This window comes from Corythoichthys intestinalis, chromosome 15, assembly GCF_030265065.1.
Source record: "Corythoichthys intestinalis isolate RoL2023-P3 chromosome 15, ASM3026506v1, whole genome shotgun sequence".
Classification (NCBI taxonomy): Eukaryota; Metazoa; Chordata; class Actinopteri; order Syngnathiformes; family Syngnathidae; genus Corythoichthys; species Corythoichthys intestinalis.
Genome location: NC_080409.1, coordinates 37,245,458 through 37,261,580, shown reverse-complemented (window position 1 = coordinate 37,261,580; position 16,123 = coordinate 37,245,458). Strand labels below are relative to the sequence as shown.

Below are 16,123 nucleotides of genomic sequence, written 5' to 3'. Positions count from 1 at the left end.
CTTCCTGTTGTTTTTGGGATATTTTATGGCTCACTTCCTGTTTATTTCTAGTTACAGAACAGGAGGTGACCTGGGAATCACCCAAATGATTAGGTAGTGACTCAAACTCAACAGGAAATGACCTGTAAATGAACAGCAAGTGACCTGTAAACGCCCCGAAAAATTGGACGGAACGACTGCGAATGCTCTGGTGTCGAATTAGTGCCGCAACGATTCATCGATTAACTCGAGTATTCGATTAGAAAAAAAGATTCAAATTAAATTTTGCTGCTTCGAGTATTCGTTTCATTAAAGTGGCGTTGTAATGGTTTGTTTTGAAAGTGTTTGCACTTATTTTCATTGATTTGGGTGGATGCACGGCCCTGTTGTCTACCTCATTTCACGTCGCTGAATCCCTCTGCTCCCTGTTAAGACCGACATAAGCTAAGTTTTTGTTTGAGCGTATAATTTTTTTGAATGCGTTCGTAATTTAGTTTAAATGTATATTTAGCCATTTTTTGTGGGAATATGTGTCTTAGCCGTTTGTTAAGAGCATTGTAAAAAAGCATTAGCATTTTATAGCTTTTAAGCTAGCGGACTTTTGCTATGTAAGTTAGTCAATTGTTCTTTTGTTGTACATAGATCCTCTTTTTTTTCAATATATACTGTGTGAGGCTCAGCTCAGGTATTTTAATTTTTTATGTTCCTTATCCGATTACTTTTTGGAAATAAATAGTTCATTGATTAATCGGGTACTAAAATAAACGATAGCTGCAGCCCTATTTCGAATGAACGAATGTTCCCAGTCTAAATGGGACACTATCATGGTGGGAGATTTTGGTAGCAAACTGTTGGTCCCTTTACATTGCCACCTCTTTAAAACGATATCTCGATTCTTGGCAGGCGCATATCGATAACCTTTTGGGACACAAAGCATCACGATGTATCCAGTGGCGCCCCCAGGGGGTGGCCAGGGTGGCCCTATAAATTTGTTGGCCACCCCACTGGCCACCCCGCTTGCCACTAAATCGTCGATTGTTGTAGCATCAATTATGCATTTCATCCCAAATTCAAATCTGCTAGCACCTGTTTTTCCCCAGTAATTATTTTGTTTTGTTAAATGTACACCTTCTGCCTAATATATACATAACCCAATAAAACAAAATTGTTGTGGAACTCAAAATGTTGACTGGACAGTTATGGACTATGCACATTAAATCATTAGTAACTACGAGTGTCAAACGATTAAAATTTTTAATCGAGTTAATTACAGCTTAAAAATTAATTAATCGTAATTAATCGCAATTCAAACCATCTATAAAATATGCCATATTTTTCTGTAAATTACTGTTGGAATGGAAAGATGAGACACAAGATGGATATACACATTCAACATATGGTACATAAGTACTGTATTTGTTTGTTATAACAATAAATCAACAAGATGGCATTACCATTATTAACATTCTGTTAAAGCGATCCATGGATAGAAAGACTTGTAATCCTTAAAAGATAATAAAATTGTAAAATTTTCATTGAAAAAATAAACTGGTAGCCCGCCATTGTTAATGCTAATAATTACTTACACAGTGCTCATGGGTGCTGAAGCCTATAAAATCAGTCGCACCCAAGCGCCAGCAGAGGGCGACAAAACTCCGAAAAACACAATAAGTACACATTTCACTGTGCTGTCATTTTAATGTTTGAGCGGGGCATGTGCGTTAATTGCGTCAAATATTTTAACGTGATTAATTTTAAAAAATAATTACCGCCCGTTAACGCGATAATTTTGACAGACCTATTAGTAACATCAAATATTACATAATACACCAAAGTATATCAGTAGCCGTGTCCTTAAGTCTTTCTTATAGTTTTCCCCCTGAACTTTTTACTGCAATAATATAATGAAAACCTGAAATTATGGCTTTTAGTTTTGGCCACCCCAAGATTTTGAGTGGCCCCATCTGGCCACCCCTATGAAAAATTTCTGGAGGCGCCACTGGATGTATCACCATTTCGATATTTTGTCACACCCCTAATGCAAAACCCACTGTACTTGGTGCAATATTGGCCAAGACTTAATAAACCTGTCAATTGCTTTTAAATACCCCCAGGGTGGTATCACAAAGTGAAAATGAAAGTCTTAAGAATCAATTCACTACTTTTAGTTTAGCCCTGTATATATATGTGTGTTGGAATTTCCCGTAAGGCCTTAAGTGAGCTAGCTTGCCCGGTAAATGACTTGTCACACCGGAAGTGCCCTTATAAGGGGCTCCGGAAAAATCAAGGGGGCGGGGCTTCGATGGTTGTTGTCACGAGACAAGCAGTCAGTCAATAAGCAGCAGCGGCAGCCGCCTTATTATTTTTTTAATGGTTCCGATTAATGCAATCGACCTCGCAATCATGTGCAATACCTACATTAACACGTCAGGTTAGCGTTGTTGTTTACAAACCACCAAATCGGAACTCCGCCTCTTGGAAGTGCAGAGTGGGAGGAGGGGTCGGGGAGTGAGGTCAGCAGCCGCCTAGCGTGAGTCAACCTCGGGCAATGCAACGCAGCAGTCCTCGTCGCTGCCGACGCCGCGGTTCTGCACGCTTAGGACTGACCGACTGTCAGCGTCGAACGTCCACATACTGAGCTTTCGTAACAACACTGCATAACGCGTAAGTACGACGAGTTGGTTTCTCCCTACATGTGAGCGCGGTGTCCATCTTGTTGTTGTCTTGGAAGTTGAGCACATGTCACATGTGCCTTGTTGACAATCGCGTTGTTGTGGTTGGCTGCAGGCGATCGTACCTAGTTAATCCCCACCCTGTTTTTTTTTTTTTTTTTTTTTTTTTGCTGTTGTTAGCACAATAGCGCAGGGGTTGGGGGCTTGAGGGGGGTCCTGCCTGCGTGCACGGTCCATACAGCCTACGCGTGCAAAGTCATGTTTTCTGTTAAAGGATTAGGACAGTAAACGGTAATGTTGTTTTATTTTAGGTGATTTTTGCGTGCTTATTTATTGAAAACGTTGGACAAGTGGTCAGAACATTTGCGTCACACTTCTAAGGTTCTGGGTGTGAATATGCGCTTCCTGTATGGAGTTTTGCATCTTCCTCCCACAGTCCCAAAATATGCATTTTAGGTTTCGTGTTTGTCTCAGTGTGCCTTACAATTAGCAGACAGGAAATTGTGCATACTCTGTAGAATTTCAATCAGGGGATTGACTTGGCCAAATACCGTATTGGCCCGAATATAAGACGGCTCTGATTATAAGATAACCCCCTCTTTTTCAAGACTCAAGTTTGAAAAAAGACTTTTTGAACACCAAATTAATTTTTATACACAAAAATAATTACAGTACATCCGACACAAATGATTATAACAATATATTTGAGAGGAAAAAGCATGTTATTTTGCCTCATTCAAATCTTAATATTTGAATATTTAAATATGTAAACTAAAGTGCAATCTCATTCGTAAATGTATGTGCAATCTCATTCGTAAATGTATGGCTTCTGGTTTTTGAAATGTAAATAAACCAATCTGTTGTGACAAAACAACAAAATTGCGATAACTGCATTAACCATAAACGTGAAGTCTAACTGTAACTGTAGTCTTGAAACAAATCTGAATAAGGAAAAACATTGCAATAAAATAATGCAAACTGATTAAACTAGTTGCTGAGATCTGTCATGACAGATCATCGCTTCAATGATATCTCGACGCCATCTAGCGTCGTGAATAGGGAGAGTAGCTGAGATCTGTCATAACAGAACATCGCTTCAATGATATCTGGCATCATTTAGCGTCGTAAATGGGTGTAATGTCTAGACCGCGAATATAAAACGACCCCCTCTTTTTCAATCTTATTTCAATGCAAAAAACACCGTCTTATATTCAGGCCAATACGGTACTTGACATTATAGCCCTGGCCGTGGATCCGTGGACCAGCTTTACAGCCTTGGCAGGGTCCTCGAGGGTGCATGGGAGTTTGCCCAACCAGTCTACATGTGTTTTGTGGATTTAAAGAAGGTATTCAACCGTGTCCCTCGGGGAGCCCTGTGGGGGAGTGCTTCGGGATTATGGGTTACCGAGCCAGTTGGTAAGGGCTCTTCGGTCCCTGTACGACCGGTGTCAGAGTTTGGTCCGCGTTGCCGGCAGTAAATAAAATTCGTTCCCAGTGTAGGTTGGACTCCGCCAAGGTTGCCCTTTGTCACTGATTCTGTTAATAACTTTTATGGACAGAATTTCTAGGTGCAGCTGAGGGGGATCCAGTTTGGGGGCATCAGCATTGCATCTCTGCTTTTTCCACTTTTATGGAAAGAATTTCTAGGTGCAGCCGAGGGGGATCCAGTTTGGTGGCATCAGCATTGCATCTCTGCTTTTTGCAGATGATGCGGTGCTGTTGGTCAAGCCGTGATCTCCAACTGGAGCAGTTCGCGGCCGAGTGTGAAGCGGTTGAGATGAAGATCAGCACCTCCAAATCCGAGACCAATGTCCTTTGTTAGAAAAGGGTGCTGTGTCCTTTCCGGGTCGGGGATGAGATCCTGCCCCAAGTGGAGGAGTTCAAGTATCTTTGGGTCTTGTTCCTTAGTAAGGGCAGGAGGGAGCGGGCGATCGACAGGCGGATCGGTGCAGAGTCTGCATTGAAGTGGACTCTGCATCTGTCAGTCAATCTACGATCCTACCCTCCCCTATGGTCACGAGCTGCAGGTCATGAACGAAAGAACAAGATCCCAGATACAAGTGGCCGAAATGATCTTCCTCCGCAGGGTGTCTGGGCTCTGCCTTAGATATAGGGTGAGAACCTCAGTCGTCCTGTCCTCTGCGTTAAGAGGCGCCATCTGAGGTGGCTCGGCATCTGGTTAGGTTGCCGCCCAGACACCTCTCTGGAGAGGTGTTCCAGGCATGTCCCATCAGCGGGAAGCCCCGAGGACGACTCAGAACACGCTGGAGAGACTATGTCTCTCGGCTGGCCTGGGAACTCCTTGGGATCCCCCTGGAGGAGTTGGTTGAGGGATGTCTGGGCTTCCCTTCTAAATCTGCTGCCCCGTGACCTGACCCTGGATTAAGCGGTAGATGATGGACAGATGAATGGATGGATGGACGTGGCCAGTCCAATATCTTCGCCCTGATGAACTCCTAACCGTCCAGTCCATTTTGACATTTCTAGTTGAAATGGACTGGCCGTCTATTACCGTCAATCGCACTAAAATATGATCATTCACTGTGCTTTAAATACAATGGCTCAATAAATTGCTTGGGGATTTTATTTTCTTCAAGACTTTGCTTTTGCAGAAAAATGCATACTCTGTTAGTTTTAAGTCTGGGGATTGGCTTTACTGTTGCAAAAGACTCCAAACTCAAAAATTTTCAAACGCGTGAATTGGGTTTGGTCATACTGCAAGAGACAAGCAACCAATCCAGTGTGTTTTCAAAGTCAGCTTTGAGAAGCTACTCCTGCTCCTTCTGAGTGAGAATGAGTGCGATAGAAAATGGATGGATATTTGGCACGCTTGTGCAAGGTTGCACGCTCCCCGCCTCCTCCAATCTTGCTGTCCTCTCCACCTTCAGCTGAAGATTTTGCTGCTAAAAGCTTTTGATGTGTGCAAGATTGCAACGTCGCTCTTTGCGTGTACGGAGGCTGCGTTGACACTGCACGCTTGGAGGGGCACAATTCGGATGTGGGTCTGGTATGAGTCATGGCAACTAGAGATGGAAAGAGAATTTCATATTGCGCTGATTGAGACTGTGAGGATCATGTTTGCATTGTCAAGTTCAAAATGAATGGTAAAATGGTTCCTGAAACACGGTTGTTAAGTTTGATCAAAAATTGTACTCTTAATTGACCTTAGGTGCGAATGTCTGTCTACGTGTGCCATGTGATTGGCCGGCGACCAGTCGAGGGTGTACCCCACTTCTCACTCACCACTTATCCTCACTTGGGTCACAGGTATTGAAAATGAATGGTTGGATGAATTGTTTTGAGGATTTACTAGCTTTGAGACTTCTCTTTAACAGGAAAAATACATACTCTTTTGGGTTCAGGCCTGATTTGAATAGTCCAACATCTAGGAAAGGATTCATTGGTCTTGACTAACCTTTTAACGCATTATCTGGCATTGACCTCGCTGCTAGCCAAAATGGATCGGATGTCTTTCGCCGTGAATAAGTTAGCTGTCATAGCAGTTGTTTCACATCATGTAAAAATCTAAATCGTGCCAGTGCAGCCTCGGCGAAGGGTTCCCGGGAATCCGAACATCACGAGGCATCGCAGTCACGGGTAAGGCTGAGCGCAGAGGGAGAACAAGCTCGCTTTCGGCCCCCTGAGTGAGCGTGCAGGATCCCGACAGCTGCAGCTTGTCTATTTTAAGGAGCTCCTCGTCGGGGTAAGGGTGACAATTGCCAGGCACTTCCTAGATTTGTCACAGGGTGGCCTTTTTGCCAAGTCCACAGTGGCCACGACAACATGGAACACCATTTATGATATGTTGTGCAAACAATCTTTGAATTATTTTGGCAGACAATTGATCACCAATTATTTTTCAATTAGTTAACTCATCGGCTCCATTTTCACATGTGATTAACTGTTATTCAAGTCTTTACATTTTTTGCTAAAAATGTTGATTGGAACAAAAAACTGCACTGAGGAACGTTGGATTACGAATACATCGTTTTACAATGCAAAAGCAGATCTTTTCAAATATATTACTTGAATTCATTAAAAAAAGATACGTCATCTGCTTTCATTGATGTCTACATGAATCAGATTTTTTTTTTTTAATAAAAAGATTTAAAATAATAAGATAAGTGCAAATTAAAAAAGGAACAAAAAGAGAAAACATTAATATCCTCTTTAGTCAAGGGACTATACAGGATTTTTAGAGTAGATTTAAAATTAGGAGTGGGAACCTCTTGGTACCTCACGATACGATTTGCGATACAAAGCTCACGATAACGATGATCTGACGATATAGCGATTCAACGATTATCGATACATTGGTCAGGAAATCATTCGAGGATATTCTACAAACAACTAATAAACAGAAAAACGAACTTCTGCTGTGAGTTGGAATGAGTTTTTTTACTACTAAATGTCCAATCCATTTGAAGTGGGAGGGTGGCAGCCATTTGCTGCCATCCGTTCCACCTCAAACGGATTAAACGTCAATGGCCGTCAGTGGCAGCCAATGCTAGGCAATGAGGTAATTTGGGCTGCAGCTATCGATTATTTTAGTAGATGAATAATCGATGAAATAGTTGGAATAATCGAGTAATCGGATAAGGAACATAAAAAAATTAAAATACCTGAGCTGAGCCTCAAACAGTATAAAAAAATGTATATAAAATAAATGAGGATCTATGTACAACAAAAGAACAATTGGCTAAAGTCCGCTAGCTGAAATGCTATAATATGCTAACGTTTTTTTTTTTTTTTTTTTTTTTTTTTTACAATGCTCTTAACAAATAGTCCAAAAACATATTCCCCCCCCAAAAATTGGCCAACTATACCTATAAACTAAATTACGAATGCATTAAAAAAAATATTAGCTCAAACAAAAACTTAGCTTATTTTGGTCTTAACAGGGAGCAGCTGGATTAGGCTACGTGAAATGAGGTAGACTAGAGGGCAGTGTAACTACTCAAATCCATAAAACTAAATGCAAACACTTTCAAAACAAACCGTTACGCCACTTTTAACTAAACGAATACTTGAAGCGGCAAAATGTAATTCGAATCTTTTTTTTCTAATCGAATACTCGATTAATCGTTGCAGCACTAGAGGTAATTTTGGGCCATTTAAGGTCATTTACCTGTTGGTTTAGTTACTTCCTGTTGATTTTGGGGTATTTTATGGGTCTCTTCCTGTTTATTTTGAATTACAGAAGAGGAAGTGACCTGGGAATCACCCAAATGAATTGGCAGTGACTCAAACGTAACAGGAAATGAACTGTAAATGCTCTAAAATGAACAGCAAGTGACCTGTAAATGCCCTGAAAATCGGACAGAATGACTGTGAATGCTCTGGTTTCGAATGAACAAACGTTCCCAGTCTAAATGGATTGGGCGTCCAACACCGTTAATGCAGGGTTAGAATTAACTGAGACACCATTCTGGTGGAAGAATTTGGTAGCAACTTTTTTTTTAGACATTGACACCTTTTTAAAACGATATCTCGATTTTTTGCAGGAGCATATCGATAACCTTTTGGGATACAAAGTATCACGATATATCACCATTTCGATATTTTGTCACACCCCTATTTAAATTACTTTTCCATTCCATGCGTTCTCCACCAATGTCCTGATGACTACACAGTGCCCTGACATTTGAACTGAAACTGCCCCAAAAAGCCCTTTTTCCTACCTTCAATAGAGAGTGTTCGAGACGAACAATCTGGGCGCGCACACGCCTGTGCACGTTCACGCGCGTCCCCACCGCCGCAGCGCTGTCTCCGCTTGGCAACGACACTTTTCCAACCCACATTTCTAACCCATTTTAGACTTGTAAATTATTGCATTTGCTGTTTTTACGTTTCTGGTGCTGATCTGATGGGCCAATCGCTTGTTGCTTTATGTTCGTGGCTGCAGGCTGCAGTTACGCTTTAGGCGAGAAGTGGCAGTCGCGAGTTTAAAAAAAAGAACAAAAAAGTGACAGACTGTATAGTCCTTTTAAGTTAAAATATACATTAGAAATCACAAAAATATATACAAATTAGAAAAAAGATTTTTTTTTCTTTTTTAACTAAAAATATAAATATATAGTTGTAGAGTATTTGAGAGCCTAAAAATGGATTTGGACAATTCTTAGGTCAACAACAGTGTTGTTAATTTTACTTTAAAAAAGTAATTAATTACAGTTACAAATTACTTCTCCCAAAAAGTAATTGCGTTAGTAACTCAGTTACCTGAATGTAAGAGTAATTAGTTACTTGGCAAAGTAACTAGTGATATTTTTTATTTTTTATTTTTTTAATTGAGAAAAAAAACATGTCACACAATGTGAATTTTAAAGGGTTTGGGGGACAATTGGCCCTAGCCCAATTCTTTACCCTCCACTTAACTAGACACAAGGGTATTGCGATAACTAGATAGTAACCTTTGCTATGTGTGTAAGTCATTTAAAGTTGTGAATCAACCGTTAAAGTTGTTAAAATTGCTCCCGTTATTGCATTAGTTCCCTTCTGTCTACTTTAAACATAAAAGTTTAAAAACTGTTTCATCATTTAAAGATAGATTTAAGTTAAGATTTTGCCGATTTAGAAGCATTTTAGATTAAAAAAAAAAGTTACTTAGGTTCGCTAGGAAGGATCTCTACATTAGAGCCTTCCTGAGAGGTTTACTGCTTTAAGATGGCGGCTGTTTACTAACGCATGTAGTCTTTAAAACATGTTGTCAATGCAGCTGTGTCTGTCATTTGCATCCAGTTCTATAATATGATATCTACCGTGTCATGTGGGCGTAGTTTGTCGGCTATGGCTACAGTCAGGTATTATTGGAGCCACCTAGCATCGCGGTTGCAACGGCGTCTTCCCCACTCCTGCTGTGCTCTCTCGTCTCCGTGAGTCCGTTTCTCTCAGACTTTTTTTATTCAACCAACTTAGTAACGCATAGTAACGCACGCCTTTCCCGCCTCAGTAACGGTAACGGCGTTGCCAAGATGAGAAAAGTAATTAATTAGATTACTCGTTACTGAAAAAAATAACGCCGTTAGTAACGCCGTTATTAACAACACTGGTCAACAATGTCTCAAAACGATTATGGCATGAAAAAAATAGTTGCCCATTAATTTGATGATTGATTAGTTGTTCAATAGTCAACTAATTTATGTGAAGTCACTGTTTAATTGTTATAGTATTAAACTGAACAAATGCAGGCATGTTTTTTCATGAGCATTCATTGCCACAATTTCCATTTTTTGCCACCACTGGCAGACTTTTGTGATACAGATGGTGTTTTAGTCATCATAATTATTATTTTTCTCCTTACCACAAATGCTGACAAGTTGGCACCATTGCCAAAGTCTGCTCAGAAACCTGGACACCCAAATCATTTTTATATTCATGACAGAGATTGCCATGGTGATATGGATTCATTACAGGCTGTCAAGTCCTTGCCGGGCCATTGGACTTTTGGGCTTCTAAGTAGTTTGTTATGACTTACACTTGCTCATTTTGATTTGGCCTTGCTTTTTAGGTTTTTGTGGTTCAAAGTCGACCTGAACGATATTAGAAAAAACTATCACTGCAATTTTGGGCAGTTTGCGATATAAGCGATATTTTATTGCCATATTAAAAACATTTTCACCAGATAACTTTAATTGCTCTGTTTGGGATAGGCCTGAACAATATTGGAAAAAATAGAATTGCAACATATATTGCAATTCTATTTTAATTTTTTTCTTAAGGTGCACATGCACAAAATGTAGGCACATTTTTCATTGCATCACCTTTAACGCCATACTTTTAATCACTCTTCTGAACCGGATATACTCACGAGGGTCGTGCGGGTGCTGGAGTTTTATCACCGCTAACTCCATGTAGAAGGTGTGGTACACCCTGAGCAGGTTGCCAGCCACATATAGACAGACACACAACCATTCATGCACACACTCACACTTACGGACAATTTGAAGTGTTCAATCAGCATACCATGCACGTTTTTTGGATGTGGCAGGAACCAGGAGAAAACCCATGCAGGCATGGGGAGAACTTGCAAACCCCACAAAAGAAGGCCGGAGCCGGGATTGCACCCACAATCCCCGAACTGTGAGGTGTACGTGCTAACCACTATCCCACCATGACGCCTTCATAATGGGAATTGTTTTTAAACAAGAATAACGTAGCGAAATGCTTGTCTTTATTAAATGCTCCACTGAGTGGGTCCACTAAAATTTACTCTCTTACACAATGAATGAGTTGGCACAGCACATTTAAGACTGGACTGCAGGTTTTACGGTGATTAACACATTTGGGCCTCTGATCGTAGATCTACTGTGGCTTCCCTGGCCAGATCAAAGCTACAAACCTGTTAATCATCGTTACCTTTAAGTACCAAGCGCCAGCTGCACCGGTGACCAAGAAAAACAGTTTGGTTGCACTGCTTAGCAGGAGGGAGGGTGAGAGGCTGTACAAGCATGAAGACAGAAAAACATAATTGACGGTGTTTTTTGCATTGAAATAAGACTGAAAAAGTGGGGGTCGTATTATATTTGCGGTCTAGACATTATACCCATTCACGACGCTAGATGGCGGCAGATATCATTGAAGCGATGTTCTGTCATGACTTGGGAATAGTTAAAAATTGAACGATTCCGGTTCCGATTCCACGTTTCGATTCCAGTTCCAAATGATTCTCAATTCCGATTCTTTTAAGAGGCAATTTAAAAAAAAAAAAAAAAAAAAAAAAAGAAAGAAAGGTAGGGTAAAAAAAAATTGGCATGTTTTGTACTAAAGTCTTAACTTCTGGATGATTTTTTAAATTATATGAACTTCTCACAGGGCTAATTTTAACTTGTATATAAATGTCAGTCTTTGAATTCGAGCATTTTTTTCCCGCTCAGCGGTCAAGGCATGGAAACATGGAATCGAAATTTTTAAATTCGATCGATTCCGGGAGCATCGCTGTGTTAGAACCGGTTCCCATCGATACTCTATGCTCGATGCCCAACCCCAGTCATGACAGATCTCAGCTACTCTCAAGTTTAATCAGTTTGCATTATTTTATTGCAATGTTTTTCCTTATTCAGAATTGTTTCAAGACTACAGTTACAGTTAGACTTCACTTTGATGGTTAATGCAGTTATTGCAATTTTGTTGTCTTATCACAATAGATTGGTTTATTTACATTTCAAAAACCAGAAACAATTCATTTACGAATGTGATTGCACTTTAGTTTACATATTTAAATGTTCAGATATTAAGATTTGAATTAGGCAAAATGACATGCTTTTTTCTCTCAAATATATTGTTATAATCATTTGTTTCAGATGTAGTGTAATTATTTTCTGTATAAAAATTCATTTGGTGTTCAAAAAGTCTTTTTCTCAAACTTGAGTCTTGAAAAAGAGGGGGTCGTCTTATAATCAGGGCCGTCTTACATTCGGGCCAATACGGTATATTTTTTTTAAAATTAAAAAGCCGATCCTTTTCACCCGATTCCGATTTTCTGAGAAATGGCGTAATCGGCCCGATATCCGAACACGTGATCGGCTCGGGGACATCCCTAATTTATATAATGCTGTTTAATCCAGGCTTGCTGTATTTACAAAGGATCCAGGATCTGCACACTTGCTGTTTTTATGAAGTAAAACACAAGTTAACATGTGCAAAAAACAATTGCATGTCCTGCATGTGACTATTGCAAACGATATATTGTGCAGTCCTAGTTCAAAGGCCATGAGCCCCACCACGCAACCCCTTCTTCTAATGAGTCACTGTGGTTTAACAGCCATTTTCTCTCATCTAAAGTATTTGCAGGTGGTAAAATGAGATACAGGGAAACGCTGCAAAAACAACAAAGGAGTTAATCAGAGACTAGAAGTTAGTTCCCTGATTCAAGCCCTATAACGCATGTATTTTTACATACTTGTTGAACTGAAAACTTGGAGAAAAAGCATCTGGTAGTGGTAACTGTGGTAATGCAACTTTGTTGCTATCTCTGCAGTTCCTGTATAGAGTAACTATAGTTTGTTAGCTCAGTTTTTATGTTGTCTGTGACTCATTGTTTAATGAGATGTGGTCATTGTAATAGTGCACCGCCCCTCATTTCAGCAAGGATACATTACAATCACAGTCGTCATAGTTGTTTTGTAGGTTTGTAGCAGTGCTGCTTGTTCTGAAAACAAGATGGCATGTTTGAAACCTGATAGTTTTGGTGAAATGGCAACACTTTACCCTAGTGATTAGCATCTCTGCCTCACAACTCTGAGATCCCATGTTCAAATCTCAACTTGGACCCTCCTGCGAGCATATCTTTGAAGAGGCAACATTTCCAGAAAGTTCTCCTCAACCCTCAAAATCTCCAGGTTCCAATAACATTGGTTGGACTCTGTTTGGATTGTACTGTGTGGTGTCATGTGACTAATGGCACACTCCCCCACCCATTCTGCTCCATATTCGCATACCCAACAATACCTTTCAGCTGAAGTTCTTTTGTTTGTCTATTGAGAAAGCAAATAGTGAGTTTTTTTTCACAACTGTGGCAGTGGTGGTAGTGAGTGAGACTGTTCTGTCAGGAAAGCACCTTTAGGGACAGTTTACAAAGCATTTTAGTCAAAAATGGGGAAGAGTGGAGTCATTTGTTTTTTGTCATAGCCTGAAAATGTCAAATGACTGTCTCTCAAATTCTCAATCCTAAAAACATGCACAAGAGTGTCAGATAGGTTTATCTCAGCATTTGGCTAGTGTAGGTCATGCCTTGGCTATCATATATGGTTTCAAAATTTGCCCAAAATGGCTACTTCAACACAACATCTCCGCCTTCCCCTTAAATTTCAGGCATATATGTTTTTGAGATGTGTTCATGCATTCTGTTATGATAGACACATCCCCTTAATTTAGTCCAGAAAATGATAGTAGCAGCTATCCATAACCTTCCCCCGAGACACTACTGACACAATTTTGGGGTAAGGAGCAGCTGGAACCCAAAATACATAAATATTTACCTGGGTACTCATGCATGCAAAAATTGTTGATTAAAAAAAGGAAAGGAAAAGAGTAAATCAATTCGAATCATAGACCTTACTATCAGTTGATGTAAAATGGGGCGTAGGGCCGCTAAGTAGGGGACCTGTTTTAAAAAAAACTTAAAATTATTGCGGGCTATCTGGCCCTTGACGTTTTTAGATTGAAATGTTACATAAAATAAAACACGTAAAAGTCCTTTTTTTTTTTTTTTGTATGGACACAGAAATGTCTAAATTACTAGTTTTTTTTTTGTCAAAAAACGAGCGGTTGGCCAAAAATTACCTGATGATTTGAATGTAAAGTTACGCTATTGTGTATGGATACAAAATCCAACATGGCAGCCACCACAAAACAAAAAGGTTTTTAGGTTGAAAATTATAAATAAATGCGAAAATCCCGGAATTTCTATCGATATGAACATAGAACAGTCTAGATCAGGGGTGTCCAAACTTTTTGCAAAGGGGGCCAGAATCGGTGTTGTAAAAATGTGGGGGGCCGACCTTGGCTGACATCCTTTACGGAGAACAATATATTTATGCAAATTTTACCATGCCATCCTGTGTGTCACATTTGCTTTATTTTTTTTTTTAATTAATAATTTCCACAAAATCTTGCCTTTCTGGCATTCTCTTTCATCTCTTGGGCTCTTGCGAAATACTGCTGCTGTAAAATTAAACTAGCTTTAAGTTGCTTCAATTTCTCGCTACGTATCTTCCCTGTAATCTTGTCGTACTTGTCAGCTTGACTTGTTTAGTAATATCGCCTCACATCAAACTCTTTAAAAACAGTGACTTTCTCTTTAAAAATGAGGCAGTTTTTGCGTATTTTAGTGAAGAAATAGTCCAATTTCCACCTATCCTAGATGCGTCGACCGTCACAGTCAACTTTCTTTCTTTTTTTTTTGTTTGACACCATTTTAGAAAATTGGGAGTAAAGGGTCACGCGGGGTAATGTTGCTTAGAGTGCTGCTGTCTTTTAATGGGTAAATGAGGAGCAGCATTTAGTGTGTAAGCTACTTCATATGCTGGTAGCAGTACTGCTGACCAATTTATTAGGTCTGTGTGCGGGCCAGACATTATTGATTTTATGACACAGGCTGGGGGCCGGATGAAATTTGACCACGGGCCGCATTTGGCCCTCGCGCCGCACTTTGGACATGTCTGGTCTAGATTCTTGGTTGAAAGCAAAAAAAAACGGGCAGTTCTCATTCATTTTACGTAGTGGTGCACGATAATTATTGGTCTGATAATTATCGGTCCGATAATAGGAATTATGACGTCATCCCGATAAATCCAATAACATTATTAATTGGACTGATAATATGTACTGTGCTGGCGTTACAGTTTACACACTAGTATGGGTTTGCGGGGCATTGCTGCCACCTGCTGGTCAGAATAATTCGCTGCATTTATTTTTTGTTACAGTAGTTTGGTTCACTTCATTCATTTACACATTGCGGTGTCTAGCGGTAGCATTGGCAATCGCGGATGCTTTCTGTTGCGTTTCCATCTCGGAAATATATGTCTGTAAGTATTTTATGTTTACTATAACATATGGATGTGCAATATATGTTTACTTCTGGGGTGAAGGGTCATATGTACAGAACTTCATAAGTTGTTGTGTTATAGAAGCCAGCCAATGCTTTTGTAGCTCAAGCTACTGTGCTATGCTATACATATAATAGTTGTGTATATAAGTGTGTTGTGCAGTTTGTTGTATAATGAGTAGTGAATATGTGTATTTTTCTGTTGTACTTTCCCAGTATTAAGACGAGAGTCTTCCCATAAAAGCAAGAAAAGACCAAGCCTTGCGGTTTATGGAAGTGCCTTCATTCTTAGCTGGCTGTCGGGCAGTGCAGAAGTGAAACGCACTGTTTTGTTCATGTCATTACGAAAAATCTGGTGAGATCAAAGGCAAATCTATGTTAAATCCAGCACTATTTTTTTTTTAAATCTCCAGGTGTTCAAAAACCCAGGTTATACATTTAATTAAATTATGTATTTATTATCGGTTATCGATATCGGTATCGATTGAGGAGCAGGAAGTTATCGATATCAGTATTGGTTTCAAAAAATGGATATCTTGCACCCCTAATTACGTAAATATTTCAACCTAAAGTTACGCTATTTTTTGCCATTCATTTTTTTCACATTTCTAAGTGTATGCATGGTGCTATTTTGTATAATAATTACCTTGAATCCTCCACCAAATCACTCTTGAGTCACTCCTGCCTGCTCGTATGCACTAAAACTCTCCTCCCGTTTCCACCTAAATCTGGCGTTAGAACGCAGCGTTTGTTAGAGTTTATCGCAGTGAAAGCTACCAGGACGCTCTGCCTGTCTGCCTACGGGAAGCCGTTGCGGAATGTCTGTAGGAGCTGTATCGTCATTTGATAGTAAAGCAATTCCAACGTAAGTTAAAGTGGCTGAACTGGACTATACTAAAATGAAAAGACATGACAAGATCTGACA

The 16,123-nt window shown here is 39.9% G+C and overlaps 1 protein-coding gene across 3 annotated transcripts in view; it reads left to right on the top strand.

The window, feature by feature from the left end:
* Positions 1 to 16,123, top strand: part of mideasb (mitotic deacetylase associated SANT domain protein b) — a 65,591-nt gene that overhangs the window by 5,192 nt on the left and 44,276 nt on the right. The window contains exon 1 of one of the 3 annotated variants that reach the window (XM_057858696.1): positions 1,369 to 2,643. The exons of 1 other annotated variant lie outside the window; for it this stretch is intronic. The gene's annotated coding sequence lies outside the window, so the exon portion shown is untranslated. Of the gene's footprint in view, positions 1 to 1,368; positions 2,644 to 7,453; positions 16,064 to 16,123 lie in introns of those variants that run through there. One more of the 3 variants, XM_057858698.1, reaches the window with a different exon arrangement.